The 18,597-nt window shown below is 35.2% G+C and overlaps 1 long non-coding RNA gene across 1 annotated transcript in view; it reads left to right on the top strand.

The window, feature by feature from the left end:
• The window catches only part of LOC131825953 (uncharacterized), an 89,117-nt gene that overhangs the window by 53,746 nt on the left and 16,774 nt on the right, over positions 1 to 18,597 (top strand). Inside the window, exon 2 of the long non-coding RNA XR_009351378.1 lies at positions 16,626 to 16,739. This is a non-coding gene — a long non-coding RNA (uncharacterized LOC131825953). The remainder of the gene's footprint in view (positions 1 to 16,625; positions 16,740 to 18,597) is intronic.

Genomic DNA, 18,597 nt, shown 5'->3' with positions numbered 1-18,597 from the left:
ACAGAAAACTGTCCCTTCCACAATTTCTTCTTTTCTTTTTTTTTAAGATTTTATTTATTTATTTGACACAGAGAGAGAGATCACAAGTAGGCAGAGAGGCAGGCAGAGAGAGAGGAGGAAGCAGGCTCCCTGCTGAGCAGAGAGCCTGATGCGGGGCTCGATCCCAGGACTCTGAGATCATGACCCACTGAGTCATCCAGGCGCTCCAGCTTCCACAATTTCTAACAGTAAGAGTAATTATTCTCTTAGAAAGATTATTTCTAGGAAAGAACACGCCTTAGTTGAGTTTCTTCTATTCCTTTTTATTTCCTTTTCTCCCAAATTTAAGTATCATCGACATACAATATGAGTTTCAGGTGTACAACATAGTAATATACATTACAAAATGATCATAGCAAGTCCACTTACCATCTGTCATCTATACAAAGTTAATAAAATATTGCCTATATTCCCTATGCTGTACATTAACCGGAAATATGTATTTCTCGATCTCCTTTACCCATTTTGCAAACCCCCCAAATCCCTCATCTCTGGCAAACAGCTCTCTGTTTTCCATAGCTATGAGTGGTTTTGCTCTCTTTCTTTGTTCTGGGTTTTTTTGTTTTTGTTTTTGTTTTCGTTTTTAGATTTCATATATAAATTATATCATATGGTATTTATCTTTTCCTGTCTGACTTATTTCAATTAGTATAATACTCTCAAGATTCACCCATGTTGTTGAAAATACTAGGTCTCATTCTTTTTATGTCTGAGTAATATTCCATTGTAAATACATATACCATATCATCTTTATCCTTCAACTGCTGGTGAACACTTAGTTTGCTTCCATATCTTAGCTACTGTAAATAATGCTGCAATGAACATAAGGGTTCATGTATCTTTTTGACTTAGTGTTTTCATTTCCTTCAGATAAATACCCAGATGCGAAATTGCTAGATCATACAGAAGTTCTGTTTTTAATTTTTTTTGAGGAACCATCATATTGCTTTCCATACTGGTAGCACCAATTTATATTCCTACCAACAGTACAGAAGAGTTGTCTTTACTCCATATCCTTGCCAACACTTGTCATTTCTTGTCTTCTTGTTGTTGTCATGTTCTTATTTTTGTTGTTTTGTTTTGCTTTCTTTTGTTTCTGCTAAAAGCCATCTGACAGGTGTGAAGTGCTATCTCATTATGGCTTCGATTTGCATTTCTGTGATGATTAGTGATACTGAGCATCCTCTTAAGTGCCTGTTGGCCACTTTTATTTCTTTGGATAAATGTCTATTCAGAGCTGCCCAATGGATTATCTGGGTTTCTGTTTTTTGGGTTTTTTTGCTATTGAGTTGTACAAATTCTTAATATATTTTGGATATTAGTCCCTTATCAGATACATGATTTGCAAATATTTTCTACCCATTCAGTACATTGCCTTTTTATTTTATTAAAAATTTCCTTCTCTGCAAAAACACTTTTTAGTTTTGTATAGTCTCATTTGTTTGTTTTTGCTTTTGTTGCCCTTGTCTGTGGAGTCACATCAGAAAAATATCACTATAAACCAATGTCAAGGAATTTACTACCAATATTTTCTTCAAGAAGTTTTATGGTTTCAGGTGTTACATTTAAGTCTTCAATACATGTTGAGTTACCTTTTGTACATGGTATAAGATAGTGGTCTAATTCTCTCAACATCATTTATTGAAGAGACTGTTCTTTCCCCATTGAGTATTCTTGACTTATTCGTTGTAAATTAATTGACCATATATGCATGGACTTTTTTCTGGGCTTTATATTCTGTTCCATTGACTTAGGTATGTTTTTATGCCAGGACCATACTGTTTTGATTACTATAATCATGTGGTATAGTTTGAAATCAGGGATTGTGATAGCTCTGTTCTTTTTTTTCCTCTCACGTTGTTTTGGATTGTATAAACATTTTAATAACATTAATTCTTTTAATCCATGAGCATATCTTTCCACTTACCTTTGTCTTCTTAAATTTCTTTCCATAAGTGTCTTTTATCTCCTTGGCTTCAGCATATAGGTCTTTCACTTCCTTGATTAAATTTATTCCAAGGTATTTTATTTTTCCTGATAAAATTATGAGTGGGATTGTTTTCTTAATTTCTCTGAGAGTTCACTACTAGTATATAGAAACACAACAGAATTCTGTGTATTAATTTTGTACCTTGCAACTTTGTTGAATTTATTAGTTCTAATAGTTTTTTTGGTGGAGACTTCAGTGTTTTCTGTATTACTTCATCTGCAGCTAGTGTTGTAATTTTTCCTAATTTAGATGCCTTCTAATTATTTTTTTCCTGGATTATTATGGCTAGAACTTCTAATACTATGTTTAATAAAAGTGGTGAGAGTGGCATTCTTGTCTTTTTCCTGATCTTAGAAGAAAAGCTTTCAACTTCTCACCATTGTGTATGATACTAGCTGTGTTTTTAATTTATGGCCTTTATTATTATTATTCCCTCTATTCCTACTTTGTTATTATCATAAATAGGTATTAATTTTGTCAAGTCTTTTTCCTTCATCTGTTGAGATGATATGATTTTTATCCTTCATTTTGCTGACATGGTATATCAAGTTGACCAATATTTGGATGTTGAACTCATCCTTTTATCCATGGAATAAATCCCTCTTGGTCACAGAATAATGATTATTTCACTGTATTGTTGAATTCAGTATGATAGTATCTTGTTGAAGATTTTTGCATCTCTATTCATGAGGTATATTGGCCAGTAATTTTCCTTTGTGTGTGGTACTTTTCTCTCATTTTGGTATCAGAGAATATTGCTGACCTCATAAAATAGTTAAAAATTCCTTCCTCTTCCCTCTTCAGTGTTTTCCTCCTTTTCCCTCAAAATTTGATAATGAAAGACAAAAAAAGTTAAATCTTCTTTGAATGTTTGATGAAATTCACCAGTGACACTGTCTGGTCCTGACTTGTTTTTTGGAAGTTTTTTTTATTACTGATTCAACTTCATTATTATTAATCAGTCTATTCGATTTTCTATTCCTTGATGAACATTTTTAGAAGATTGGGTGTTCCTAAGAATGTATCCATTTCTTCTAGGTTGTTCAACTAGCTGGCATATTAATTGTTCATTCTATTCCATTATGATCTTTTATATTTCTGTGGTATCCATTGTAACTTATCTTTCATTTCTAATTTTATTTGGGCCCTCTTCCTTTTTTTTCTTCATGAGTCTTGCTAAAGATCTGTCAATTTTGTTTATCTTTTCAAAGAACTAGTCCTTAATTTCACTTATTTCTTCTAATTTTTTTTTTACCTATTTCAATTATTTCTGTTACGATCTTTATTATTCCCTCCTTCTACTAAATTTGAACCTCACTTGTTCTTCTTTTTCTGGTTCTTTTATGCATAAAATTAAATTATTTGAAAAGTTTCTTGCTTCATGAGGTAAGTCTATATTGCTATGAACTTCCCTCTTAGAACCACCTCTGCTACAATCCATAAATTTTAGAATGTCATGTTTCCATTTTTCATTTGTCTCAATTTTTTTTTTAATTTTCCCTTTGATATCATCAATATCTCTTTGATATTGTTTACTTGCCATTGTAAGGTGGTTAGAATGAGGGTGCAAAACTGGCACCTATCAATGCCAGTGTCAGCAAGGCAGAAAGAGATTGTAAAGATGGTGTCCACCAGTGTTTTTGGCCCTGGGGAGAGTCCCAACAGTCTTCTGCCCCTCTGGCAGACACTTAAAGTTTAGCAAGTAAACCTCCTTTACCTATGTTCTGGGCTCTTTTCAAATAGTTGCTTTTTGTGCTGGGTCCCAGGGTGAGTTGGTCTGCATGTAAGCCCTTTAAAGGAGTAGAATCTTTGTTCCCTAAAACCCTGTATGTTTCTCACACATGTAATCCCTGTTGATTTTCAAACACAGATGTTTGGGGCTTATCTCACCAGTGCAGAACCTGAGTGTTGAGTTGCCTAATGTGGAGTAACAACATTTTCTTTTGTCCTTAGGGAGAAGACATACACGTATCTCTGTTTTTATTTATTTATTTATTTTTTCCTTGATGTTCCTTTCAACTTCAGGTTGTTGCACAGGGTGGTGGGATTTTTGGTGAGAACATGTTTCTGCCTTTCCTACCCATCTCAAAGTGTGGTTCTTTTATCCTTTGTTTTGTAGCAAGTTTCAGCTAGTTCTCTGTTTTTTTCAGAAGGATTTTTTTCTATATAGACATTTGTTGTGTCCCTGAAAGAATGTGAGTTCATGATCTTCTTACATCATCATTTTAAACCACCTTCAAGTTTCCTCCATTCCTTGTTCTTGTTCTTCTTCTTAGGCAGATTAGTCATTCTTCATTCATTAATACAGTAGTCCTCTCCCAAGAACACTGTAAGCAAGTCCAACAAATATGAACATTTAATAGTAAAAATTAGTAAGGGCATAAAAGAGTTGAATGTGAATAATGTGAATATACCAGACTGTGCAGGGCTCATCATGGAAAGTTGTGCAGTTTGCACACTGAATAAAGTTAACAGCTGCAGATCTCTTGGAAGCTGATGTCCAGCCAGCTCTTAACAAATCATTCAACTGACACTTGACTGTTTTCCAATAAAAGAGGTACTTTTTATTTAATAATTTTGAAAAAGCTTGACTTCACCTGACAAGGTGCTTTGTTGTTGTTGTTGTTGTTTTATAATTTGCACAAAGGTGCAATTTAGACCATCAACAGCCTTGTCTATGAGGACAAATATTTGGTTGCTTTTATTGTCATATCCTCAGCACTCTGATTAGTCTCTGATGCATAATAAAAACCTCAATAGATACTTGTTAAATAAATACACAAAAGCACTGAACCACGGATCAATATGTAACTAGGCAGATGCTTTTAATGGCATAGTTTTGTTCTCTGTCCTTGACTCTGAGCCAGTTAACATTTTTATTAATGCCTTAGATATAGAAAGAAGTATGCTGATTAAATTTTTAGATGATCCAAACATGAGAGTATTAGCTAATGCAATTGCTATTATCAAGGTTTAAAAATAAAAATGGCAGGGTAAGTGATGGGCCCAAACTAACACAAATCAATTTAACCAAGATAAATACCCTGCAAGTGGGCTCTAAGAATCAATTTTATAATTATATTCTTAGGAAAGCTTAACAAAAAGTAGTTTATATGAAAAATGCCTGAAAGTTTTTGTTGACTAATATTATAAAAGGAATTAGCAATATGACTTAGCGCTAAAAGAGCAAATGGTTAATGAAAATGAGATGCCCAAACTTAAAGATATAGTATATTAACCAAATGCTGCATGTGTTATTCTACATCTTAAGTATCATGTCAGTTTGGGATGCCATTATCTTTAAAGCTTGTATTGATATAGGTAGAGTTTGTCCTGAGGAATGCTTGACTTCCAGGGAAAATGAGGGGGAAAAAAAACCTAAGACTTATTTGATATTCATCTGCAGATATTTGAAGGACTTGCCTGTCTTCCAAAAGGACCTTACACTGAATTTCTCTAGAAAAGAGGACTAGAGTTTAGATAGGGAAGGTGCAGGGAATGTAAGAAAATATAAGAAAAAGCAACTAACACTTTAAGCTATCAAAAACCAAAATAGACTATGTTTAAACCATTGTGCTCTCCCCTCCTGTTAACATTCCCAAAGATCCAAAGGATAGTGACTGGTCTCTGAAGAATCATCCACTTTATCAGGGATCATTTATAACTTTGAAGATCCCTTTCTTGGTCAAGATTCTATGCTACCCTGCAATTCTAATTCTAATTCTATGAGGTAGTAATAATAAGTAGGAAAAAAAAAAAAAAGGAACTTAGTGTCTTTGTCCATTAATTGATTCAGCAGAATGTTCATGGATTAGTTCATGCAAACCAATGAGTACCTTTCGGCCTCTTCTCACCTAAACATCAGGAACTACAAATATATAAACAGCTGCCCCAACTGATCTCTCTCTTTCTCTCTTCTGGCATAATCAAGTTCTTCTACCAACCACTGAGGTGGGCTGCTAAATGACCCACCCAGTACTCCTTTGCTTTACTCTCCCACTCTCTATTCATTCTTAACATCAAACTCCACAATTTGTTAGCATATTCATGAGGTCACTTTGTCAACAGAAAAGGCATCACATCAACACATCATATCAACACATATCATATATCTATAATCAACACATTATTAAACACATCAACACATTCATATCAATACAACACATGAACAACACTGAATCCTTCTTTACCCAATAGTAATATTGAAGTTACCTTGTGCAGAAGATTTCCAAAGAAAACATGTTTATTATTTTCTGTCACTTTTAATCATTACCCTGTTTCAGAGACAATTTCAAAAATTAGTAAATGGCAGCTAAATCCAACTTATATTTGTTTCCTACACTAAAATCTATTTTTTACTGTTTTTGTTTTGTTTTGTGTTTGTTTGCTTTACTTAATGTCCATATATTGGTTTCCCTAAAAGGTGAGATAACACAATGAAATGGAGAGAAAAGTGAATTGAAAATATCCAATTCATATAAGCTCTATACCTGCATGCAAGTACTATTATCAAATTTGCTGAAAATACTAGAAACAACACACAGAATCTGTTTTTCTTTTCAAATTTTGTATAATACAATGAAAATAACAACTGTTTTAAAACACTGAATTCAAATAAATTTTTTGATAGCACAAAGTAGAACTGCAGAACAGAACTAATCTCATGCTCCAAATACCAAGTCAAAGTAAGAGCTCCAGTTGTAACAAATATTACATTCAGCAAGGGTTATGTCATACATATGAGGTTGTAAATGTATTTGATGACAAAAGATAATCTGAGCCTAGAGATTCATCCAATATGGATCCTTTTGGACTGAAATATGAATCATAAAATCAGCCTCACAATGAAATACAGCAACTAGGTGAAAACTCTCACTGCTGCTTTTGACACAGGTACCTGCAGAATTTGAAACAGAAAATATGAGAAACAGATGGAAGAAGAGTCCTAGCCTACAGTAACTTGATAGTATTTAAGGGAAGTTCACTAATTTCTTCTCGTGAAACATGAATCACCCAACAGCATCCTTCTCTCTTTTATGCAATATAGTAGCAAGCAGATTTATAGATTTATACTAGCTTTAATATACAGAATATTTGGTTAAATTCTCTTGTTTTCCAAAATATTCTTAAAAAGTGTACTCTCCAAATATGATTAAAACTGACAAAATATTTGTTGGAATTTTTTATTATGTTCTAAAGGCACTGGATGTCCTGTTTCATTCATATTCATATAACAAAATAAGACAGAGGTAAGACTAATTATATTGGTCTTATCAATACATATCAAATAGGCATAACTCATTTATTTATAGTAAAGCAAAATGAAACCTATTGTTTCCCCTAAAATAAAGGCATTTGAAGAGATTTTTTTTTAAGTAGACAAAAACATACCTGTCTAAAGCAGTACAATTGTTACAAAGAAAAATTTAATATTATCTACTGAAATTACAGGTTCATTTGGTCTTCGACCCAACAATCCCATCTCTAGGAATGTATCCCAAAGATATACTAGCAATGATATGAAAAGGAATATGGACAAGGTTATTTATTGAAGAACTCTTTTATATTAGCAAAAACAGTGATATTTGCCTAAATATCCATCAACATAGGGCTTGGTTAATAAATTAAAATATGGACCACAAGGTAGAACACTTTGCTACTCTAAAAATACATGCAGAAATTTCTGTATATTATTCTAGAATATTTTCTTACATTTATCATTAGTTGAGAAAAAAGCAAAGTAGAAATAAGTGAGTATATCACAGTTTACCTAAGAAAGGATATGAATATACATGTTTATATTTGACAAACAAGCAATGAAACAAAAAACCAAGATTTTTTAAGAAAGTCTTTACCAATAGGCAGAACATGGGTTCAGGATCATGGGCAAAGGAACAGGAGCTATATATCTTTGAACACATAATACACACATACACACACACATTTAATCCTGAAAAATTATATGTATATATATATATATATACACACACACACACACAGACATACATATGTATGTGTGTATAATAACAATAGACAAATAAAATTGTGCAACTTCTTGGTGGCATAACCACCCAGAGAATAGATATTTCATGAGTCTTTCATAAAGTAATGTGACTAAAACAAAAACATACTGATTTCTATATTCATACTGTTGGTGAAAATTATGATTATTGGTGGAAATTTCTGTATTTCTGTATTTTCTGAAATTTCTGTATTTCTGAAATTTTTGTGGGATAAAGCAGATAATATTCTATCACTGCTAGCACTGGTAGGGATTGGCATTCTCTATATGGCAGAAAGGGGATCTAAAATAATATTAGAATTGGTCAAATAAAAATTCAGTAGTTTTGAATTGCAATGGAAATAATCAATCGAATACATGCTCTATTTCACCTTAAAAAAGTAATCCTACCTGCACTCACTGATAAGTCCTAAAATTAATGACCTATAGTTGCATGAAAATTAAAGGGTTCCTTGGAAAAAATGTCCATTCCAGCTTTGGAGATGAGTACTTACCAGATGATCATGGAAGTTCATAACTCTTCAAAGACAAAGACTACTCTAGTCATATCAAAAGGAGTAACAAGTCAACATGACAAGGCTCCCAGCCAAAGAATGGACAAGAAGGATAATCACTATAATGGAGAAAGCATATCAAATATATTTAAACTGATGAATTCATAATTATACTAAAAGACAAAAAAAAATTGGTCAACTAATTAACCTACTATTTTAAAAACTGGTAAAAAGAAAAAAATAAGCATTTATCCTGCATTCTCTATGTGAATTTTACCAAACAATAACCAAATAGACAAACTAAGTATTTGTTTTTCTTAGTTCTTAGTTCTTTCTAGAATTAGCCCAGGTAATAAATGAAAAACGAATTAAAAGAATCACAGTATCACCAGTTTTTAGTCCCTGAAATATTAATGAATAAAGATATTGATTATTAATGACAACTAAGTAACAGAGAAACAAAATTATGTGCTTCCTAATGAAAGGACATATCACTACCAGTGGAGGAGATGTAGCAAAAATATCACACTTAAACCTGATCAAACTTTTAAATTCAACTACCAGTGCACACAAGACACGAGGGCTAGACAAATATGCTAAAAGACATCATGAAGATTCAATCAGTGAAATCCAGACTGTGAGAAATGCTAAAGAAAAGTGACAAGTGTTTTAAATTCATGAACATCAAAGAAAGAAAAAATGGAGAACAAACCTCTATATTAAGAAATTAAGAAGACATTTCAAATCAAATGCACTATGAAACACTTGCTTGCATATCAAGTGACCCAAACAAACAATTATATTTATGAGGCAATTGTAAGTTACAATAATGACTGGTATCTCAGGTATTAAGGAATTTTAATCATCACATTTAGGTGCGATAGTGGTGATGCATTTTTTGAGTCCTTAATTTTTTGAGATAGGTTTTGAACAAAAGTTGAAATGCCATAATGCTGGGGGTTATTTCAAGATAATACAGTAGAGTCTTAGTTGGTGAGGGTATTAGGTCAAACTTCGCAAAAGTAGACCTAGTTACAAGGATTTATGGTCCCTTTTCGTTGAGTAAGCACTGCTAGCCAGAGAAAGCAGAACTGGAGTGAGGAGTACAGGGGGGATTTCATGGAATGTTTTGTAGAAGGTAGCTTTAACATGATCCTGCAGTGAGGCCAGGAGTACAAATTAAACCTTTGAGATTTCCAGACCCAATACACAGGCGCTATACTTACACACCTCACATCTATCAATAATTGTTCAAGAGCCATTCAGCAAATTCTAAATTCCCAGGCACTATTATCTTGGAGATGACAGTGCAGAGGCAAAGCCACAAAAATAAGGAAGTGAGAAATCAACCTTATACGATACAGGGACTGTATATTACAAGGGCTATATGTGAAACAAGATTGGTGGAGCCGATAATTCTAAAGTCTGGAATGGTGATTGTGGATATATGGACATTCACTCTATTATTATTCTGTGTACTTTAGAATTTGTTTAAATACTCTCTCTACCAAAGGTTTAAAATATGAAGTTTCTGAAATAAATAGATAAACCAATTTCACAGTATTCTCCTGGTATTCCTTGGTTTCTTTAAATTTAGATTAACTTCAATCTCTGCCACCATCTTTACATGGTCTTCTTCCCAGTGTCTCTGTATCTGTGTTTCTCAAATCCCTGCCTCTCCATTCTCTTATAAAAAACAACAGTGATTGGATTTAAGGCCCACCCTAAACGAGGATTATCTCATTTCAAAAGTCTTTATTACATCTGCAAAGACTCTATTCCCAAATAAGGTCACACTCTCTGGTGTCCAAGGTTAGAACTTGAACCTATTCTTTGCCAGAGAGGGTCGCCGTTAAACCCACTATAGGTTGAGTAAGAATGGTGAGTGATTTAAATGAACTTGGCATAAAAAGAAGGGACAGTGTCTTTAAGCACTGTCATCTCTCTTTCCTCTAGTTCTAGGGCAATGTCCTAAGGTTTTCTAGTAGCTACTTACCCCTCTACCATCTATGGCATGGTCTGTTTACCATTAACTGTCAAGCTTCCTTTGTGGAAGCTGACTCATAGACTAGAACATAGCCTACAAATCAACTTCTGGAATCCAAAAGGCATCCTGGGTAGAGGGTACACCTTACTTAATATAATGTCTGCTATTTGGACAAAAGCTTGAAGAGGAGAAAGTGGGGATACTCTTCCAGCTTCTTAACTCATTTGCAGGGTTACGAAAATTGCTGGGAGATTATCTCTCTCTCTCCTGTATCTTATCCTCTTACCAGAAAATAGAAAGTTGCAGACCCAGAGTATATTCTCTTCACACCAAGAGAGCTCTCTGAACTAAGTCAGCCAGACTAATTGATGATATATGAAAGAGGTCAATAAGAAAATTTAGAAAATCCTTTTCCAAGCTAATTTGCCTGATTTAAAAGCCTACTATGTCTTGCTGCCAGATCCTTTTAGGGAATGTAAAAGTTAAAGATTTTCTGGGTATCTCTCTGTTTACTTCTCTCTCATCACTAATAACTGCCTATCCACCCCCATCTACCCTAGCCCTAACACCCCAGGGAGATGCATGCCTGCGCTAATTATGGTAAAAATCTTGAACTCCATGTTTTGCCCTATCAAATAGTAAAATAATGAAGTAGAGCAGAGTGGCTCATCCTGATTTTTGTGAGACTAGCAAATTTCAAACGCGTGGCAAGTTCTCCTTCTCTTTCCCAAGTCCACTCCTCCCTCCTTTTCTCCTCCTTGGGTTCCTGGCGGCACCCGCTCAGCTCAGCACGTTTCCAGTCTCCTTCAACTGTGCCCCAGCAGGGCGCATTCCCTCTGAAGGGCTTCCCCTCACCCTCCAGGAGGTTGCCCCAGCCTTCCAGCCACAGAATTTCACCAGCTGCTCTCCGCACTGCTGCTGACATCTCTCGTCTTGGGCCTGATTTCCTCTCCCTACCCCGCATACTCAGCAAGCAGCTGATTTTCTTGACTCCAGTTTAATAGCATTATCTCAAAGCCCTAGTGTGACTGAAGCTTAAAAGAGCATCAGCTGTGGAACTCTCCACATATATGGGCTGGAGAAATCTGAAACCCACACTTAACATGACTTTCCCCAGCTAAAGCAAAAAAGTTTGACTCGTGAATGTGGAACGAAGGAGGAGGTGGGAAGCTTTTCTTAAACTTACTCCGTGTACATGCCTGAGCAACTTTACAGCGTGTGTTCAGCTTTAATCAGAAGATTTCTGCACAGCCTCAAGACCTAACCTCGGCCTCCAGCACGCAGTGCTCACTGCGCCTTATCCTGTAAAATCAGGGAACGCTCGGGTGCACATATGCACAGTAGCTGACTTTACAAAATGGGTAGAAATGGCACTCCAGGGCCAAAGCTTGCCCTTTGTTTAAGGCTGGATCAGATTCACGTTACAGGTTTTCTTTTTTTTTTTTCCTTTCCTTAAGATTACAAAAGTGTGATATTAGTTCCCTTGCCTATAATACATCACCCAGATTTACAAAAATTAATGGTAGACAAAAAGCTTATGGCTAGGGAGTGTTAGGAGAGGCAAAAGAGTACATGTCTTTTGATTTCTCATAAATTTCTTCCTTGACAGACTGTATATGCCTCTTATATGAATTTTATACACACACACACACACACACACACACACACACACACACACACACACACATATATCCACAAAGGACATGCATTTGGGAATGAAAGGAAAGGTAACAGAAAAGGAAAAATGAACCTAGCCCGTGATGCAATAGAGTTCTATTTTTGTTTACCTTCTCTACCAAAGTAGTCACAGGTGAGTAAATAATCCTTCTCTTTCGCCAGACTCAGAATCTGAGTGTCACCCTCGCCCCCCACCCACTCCCAGCACCAAGTTCCTTCGTTGTTTATTTCCCACTTGGGAAAACACAGCTTCTGCTGAGGCTGATCACTTCAATGTTCTATCCTGGGTTTAACTTTAATCACATGGCATTTCAGCTCTGAAAATGCAACAAAATTTTGATTTAAATCTTTTTAAAATATCCTTTTACTGCTATTCAAATTTAATTATTGTAAGAACAGTACCACTATATTAAAATATAATCACCTTACACCTTTTGGCTTCATGACAATGTTCATAAAGTGCTTAATATTCATGTAACATGCTACCTCACCCTGTAATATCACTATATTTATGGAAAGAAATTGTAATCCTCTTTACTGGCTCAGGTTAATTCCAATAAAATATTAAATCCATTTTCTAATCTAAATGAGTTCATTAGGAGAGGCATGGTACTGAGAATACCAAACTCTCTATAGAGTTCAGCTTCATTACATTTCCACACTGTGCGTTTCCAGAGCTGTTGTACTACATTTATGAGGATTTATCTGTACTGTTCCAAAAACATTCATCCTAATTCTACTCCTTCTGTGCATGCTAATCATGAATATGTTAAGTGGAAATACTAAGCTTGTAGCCAGTCTCATCCCCAGATGGGTTCAAGTTATGATTACAGAAGCAAATTTGCCATAAGCACTCTTAGAGCTGTGCCAGTGAGGAGGAAATGAAGGTTTGGAGCTATGCTAAAAGAGAGCGAGAGAGAGAGAGAGAAGACTGAGACAGAGTGATAATGTCATAGATGCTAAGGGGAAAAGGGGGTATTTCGAGATTGCCATGTCTGAGAGAGAGAGCTTCTAGAATATATAAACAGATCTGTTCAAAGAAATTTAAAATAAATACAGGGATTAAATCATTAGTTTTAACTGCTTGGAGTCTCCAAAGTCCATAATCCAAAGTTGAACTCCACATTACTCAGCTCATTACATCTAGCAAAGCTTTACTCCATTAAGTTCTCCATTTGAAAGAAATAATGGACCTTTTAGGAAGGGAAGATGAGACCAATCTGGGATGTTCAGGTAGTGAATAATTATACAATCCCCAACTGTTTGCCCACGGAGTGTTTTGACCTGTTTTTCACATTTACCTAGCAGTTCCTTCCTTTCCTTTAAAGGTAAGAGAAAATAATAGTAATAATAAGGAATCTGGTTTACATATCACATAGGATGAACCCATTAAGAATCTTCCAGTCACCTCCCCTATCTGCATTCGCGGTGACCTCTGAGTAAAACATTTTAAACTATATTTCAGATGCTTAGTTAGTAAAGCATTTCTGAAATAGACACTTGGTGGATATGTGCCTATTTTTAGTAAAAGATAAAATGAAGATCAGCAAGAAGTGAGTTATTTCTGAGCACTAGTTATTAAAGCGAGATGCAGGCCCAGTATCAGCTATAAATGTCAGCCGAAATAAATTGTCAATGAAATCCAGCGGCCACTGGTTGTCACTGTTGTACCACAAAACAGCAGTGCAGGTACTAGGCTTTCAAAAGCCTTTAAAGAGTAAAGTTTGAAATGATGTATTTGACTACTTGGTTCATCACCAAAGCAGAGCACAGAAACCCATACCAAGGCCCCATGAGTTTCAGACTCTTATTCGACATTTTGATGTGGAAGTCTGACCAACAAAGATGTAAAATAAAGATATAATTATATACTTAAATAAATACCCTTTATATTTAGTCATGTGAGATACATGCTGTATCTTGAAAGCACACATTCTTTCTGATGTTTAAAGTAAATAATACGTGCTCCCTTCGGCAGCACATATACTAAAGTAAATAATACGTTAATATTCTGCATGTATAATTGATCACTTCAAGACTTAGGCACATTATTCAAATGACGTGCCTTCTAGTGTCTGCACTTAAAACACTTTTAACCAATAGAGGAGTAAACAGCCTTGACATAATCTTCTCTTTTCCCGAATCTGATTAAAACTGGCAAGACAAGAAATCAATGGGATCCTTATTATAAAAATCCCAAAATATTCTGCTGTGTTTGAAATTAATTAAGTAGTGTGACGCAGGAGTTGCAAATCAATACACATCAATGATGGTGGTGTTAAAGGTGGGAAGAGCTGGCAAGAAATAGGCATGGTATTCGTGGTTGCAAGATGATTATCTACTCAATGAAATTAAAGGTTAAAATTAGACCAACTATGCTTTGGGAAAATGCAGAGGCAGGTCTGGAGAGTCCAGAACAATGTGTTCCTGAATATAATTTTTGGAAAAATCATACTGTTTAAATGAAAATGAAGGTGGTACTCCTATTTCAATTTTAATAGGATATCTTCCAAACCATGTTAACAATCACTAAAAAACGGCACACTGGTGTTTTCCAGTGATAACAGCCAGAGTTGGGAGCGGAGGGAGGAGGCTAAAAATACCGGTGATGTTTTTTACTTATTATCATCTGTTAGGACCTAGCTACACTATGGAGTCTTTCATATGGTTCTCAAGGTAAAGTACTATTGTATTTCAAGGTCATTCTTTTTTGTTTTATTTATTTTTATTTCCTTTCTTTCCCCTTCCTTTGTTCCTTTGTTCATTCATTCGTCCCTTCCTTTTTTTTTTTTTTTTTTTTTGCTTTCTTGCTTTTTTTTCCTTAACCTCACATATAAATTTAATCCAGAAGGAATGAGGCAAAACGCATAGTCAGGAAAGATGAGATAACTAATACCACCTATATCATAATAACAGGTATAAAATATCAGTTTGTCCCATCTTAACATCTTTTCTCACTAAAAATAAGTAAAGATATAAAGAGACCACATCAATCACGCCTCTTATAGGAGATTGCATTTTTCATTAAGATGTAAGCATTTTAAATACATTGATTTTTGTCTTGATATGGCCAATGGGAATAACTGCCTTCTCTTGCAAGAGACAATCACAGTGGCAGAAACAATTTCATAAGAAAGATGTTTAAACTCCACAAAGAAAGTTTATTAGCAGTGGCATCTATTCAAATAAACTTCCCACACTGTGTTCTTTAAACCAAGCATTCTTAGGAGTGGGGAGAAGAGCAGCCACATAATCAATAGGGTGCTTGTGGAAAATGACAGTTTCTGGCCTTTATACAAGGCCTATGGAGTCAGAATCTCTCCACAGAGTCTTTAAATACATATGTTCAGCAAACTTCTCATTTGATTAGAAACATTAAACTTTGGGAGTCATTCTTTCTATCTCATTAAAGAGGAGAAAAAATACTATGACATTATGAACTTTATAATTATGCCATTTCCATGATCAACAGAATCAAAGAACAAAGGTTATATAATATAATTTAGATGAACAGCCCTGAATAGAGGGTAGCATCACCTTTATTTCCTAATATAATAATTACATATGTTTACAATGGGATATTCCATAAACTACAGGGAATAGAAACACTAATTCAAGAAAGGAATTTTTTGAAAAGGCATGTGATGAGAGAGGTTCCATCAAATACACACTATGTAGCCCCAAACAAAGCAAAGCAACAACAAACAAACTCTCATCTCTTCTTCCTAGGACAATTCTTGTATCACTGCTCTGTTTGGTCATTTTTCATTGAGTTTCCTCAGGTGGTTTATAAATTAATCGAGGAAAGTTTCTTTGTGTTCAAATTCTTTGCATCTCTAAAATACTACACTCTGCTCTATTCATGTAGAAGGCACAGAGTAATCATTTGGTGAATCAGAAAGCTAATTAATGAAGCACGCATGGCATACTTCCCTAAGACCACAGATACAGTCTTTAAATATTTAGGTAAAGCACATTTTTGTAAATTAAATGACTTTCAATTGAGTGCTTAACGTAATATCATTTAATATTCAACTACACTCTAGTGCCATGTGCCCTCCATGTCCTCCAAAAGAGGCACAATGAATACATAAATAAATAGTCTTAACCAAAGGAAATGAAAAGATGAGGAATAAGGAAAGCATCAGGATGTAGTATAAGATCACAGGCCTAAAAATTTAAAGCTATGACAGTTTCCAGTTTCTAGTTTCTCCTTTTTTTTTTTTTTTTTCTTTTTAAGAGCAGAACCCATCCCCCTATTTTCATCATCCCAAGCTACAGACAGTAATCCTCAAATTGTGCTGTGTCCCGGTGTGGCCATGTGACTGAGTTCTCTCCAATATGACGTTACAATATATATCACTTCCAGAAAAGGACATCTTTTAAAACCCTTCAGTTTCTCATTCCTTTTTGTAGGAGGTTAAAATGCTTGCATGGTGGTAAGCCCAGCCTCAATCTTGATTGGACTGCAACACCCTTGAGAAGACACAATAATGAAATGGAAGAAACCTTACTCTCTACTTTAGACAGGTAAGAAGAAAGTGAAGTTCTAGCTTGTACAAGGTGCTATATTTTTAACCCTCTGTCTTAGCCAGTAACTAACTCAGTCACACAATGAATAGTATCATGACTGTGTTCAGTGCATTAATTCGATGAAGCTTTCTTCATCGTGAGTTGACGGAACCTAGTGCTGACCAGGAGAAATCAGGGGAAGTTTAACTGGTGCGCTGGGGGAACACCAGAATAAGGAAGCACAGGGAGACAGACAAAATCTTGGGAGAGAATTGATGTGAATGTTATGACTAGTGATGAAGAGCATTTGGGGTGAGGGAGTATGCTTTAGCTTCAAGAGAAAGTAAGAGTATTTAATATTCTAAAATGGAAAAAAAAAAAAAAAAACCTTAGTTCTTGTCATGCCTGGAGATAAATGTCATACTTAGAAAGTAACTAGAAGTGAGAAATACAAATTATTTAAGTAACTGCTTAACGAAAGTAGGGAGCAAGTAGAGTATGAACAAGATCAAAAGTAAAAAGCTTCCCATTTGAACTCATTTAATGATTTAAGATTTTTTTCTTTAAAAAAAATCACAAATTTCAATATCTGAAATATTACTTCTTAAACTCATATTTTAAACTGCATATAATACTACTGTGAGTTTCAGTTAATGAATATACCCTTCAGGTTGGATCTGTTAGGGTCTGATTTGTGATGCCCCTCTTTCCTTCCTACAAACTAGAATAGCCATGACTTTCAAGTGTGAAAAAAGCCACCACCTCTTAACATTTGTGAAATCTGTCCTCTTTTTGAGAAGTCAATACACAGAATAAGTAAAACAAAGGAGTTAAATATCCAGAAAGGGGATTCAGTTTGTAAGGAAGACAGAATTAGCTAAGGTAAAATTATAGAAGAGACTGTGTTTATGTTTGTGATCTTTACTGACTCTCTGCACCTCCTTCACTGAACAAATCGCCTGCGCCAGGGCTGTGCCCTTTCAGGAACACCAACCCAGCCAGTCCCCAATCTGCCTCGGGTGCTTACCAAGCACTCAGTTATACCAGGATTCTCCTGGAATCTTCGTCAAATTCTCAGCTTCTGAACTAAGTTATTTTCCTCAGGGATGCTGGGAGAGTTTATATGCCAAATCACACCAACACCTTCCGCCTGGCCATGCATCTTGTCTCTTTACCCCTAGTAAAAGTGTCTGAGTCTTATGTCCCCCAAAATTATCTCTATGCAGTAAAAATGCCTGAATCTTATGTCCCCAGTAACTGTCTCTCTGCAGTAAAAATGCCAGACTTATTTCCTAAAAAACTATCTCTAGCTTTTAAGGTAGTCCTTAGCCAAAGAGATCGGCTATCAGGAAAATGAAATGGCCACTCCTTTCTCCCTTTATCTATAGATAATACGGATTTATTTTAAGCAGACTTTCTGAGGACAGTGCCTGATTGGAATAGAGCAGAATCTCTCATGTTAAGATTCTGAGACAGCATGACAGAGGGCAAACATCTCAGTGGGCAGTCTTTTGGAAATTCACTAGGCATAAGTTCATGTGATATTTTTCAGCCATCAATGCATATTGTTTTAACTATGACATATTTAAGGTTACTAAATCAATCAGAGTTCATGCTTCTGAAACTGACTCAAATATTCAAGTCAAAATTATATTATTTTGGGGGCACCTGGGTGGCTCAGATGGTTAAGCATCTGTCTTCAGCTCAGGTCATGATCCAGGGTCCTGGGATCGAGCCCCGAATCCGGCTCCCTGCCCGGAGGGAAGCCGACTTTCCCTCTCCAACTCCCCCTGCTTGTGTTTCGTCTCTTGCTGTCTCTTTCTGTTAAATAAACAAATAAAATCTTTTTAAAAATTGTATTATTTTTATTAATTAA

The sequence above is a fragment of the Mustela lutreola genome, chromosome 2, assembly GCF_030435805.1.
Source record: "Mustela lutreola isolate mMusLut2 chromosome 2, mMusLut2.pri, whole genome shotgun sequence".
NCBI classification, from domain to species: Eukaryota; Metazoa; Chordata; class Mammalia; order Carnivora; family Mustelidae; genus Mustela; species Mustela lutreola.
Note: the sequence above shows the minus strand (reverse complement) of the source record. Positions and strands in the feature narration are given on the sequence as shown.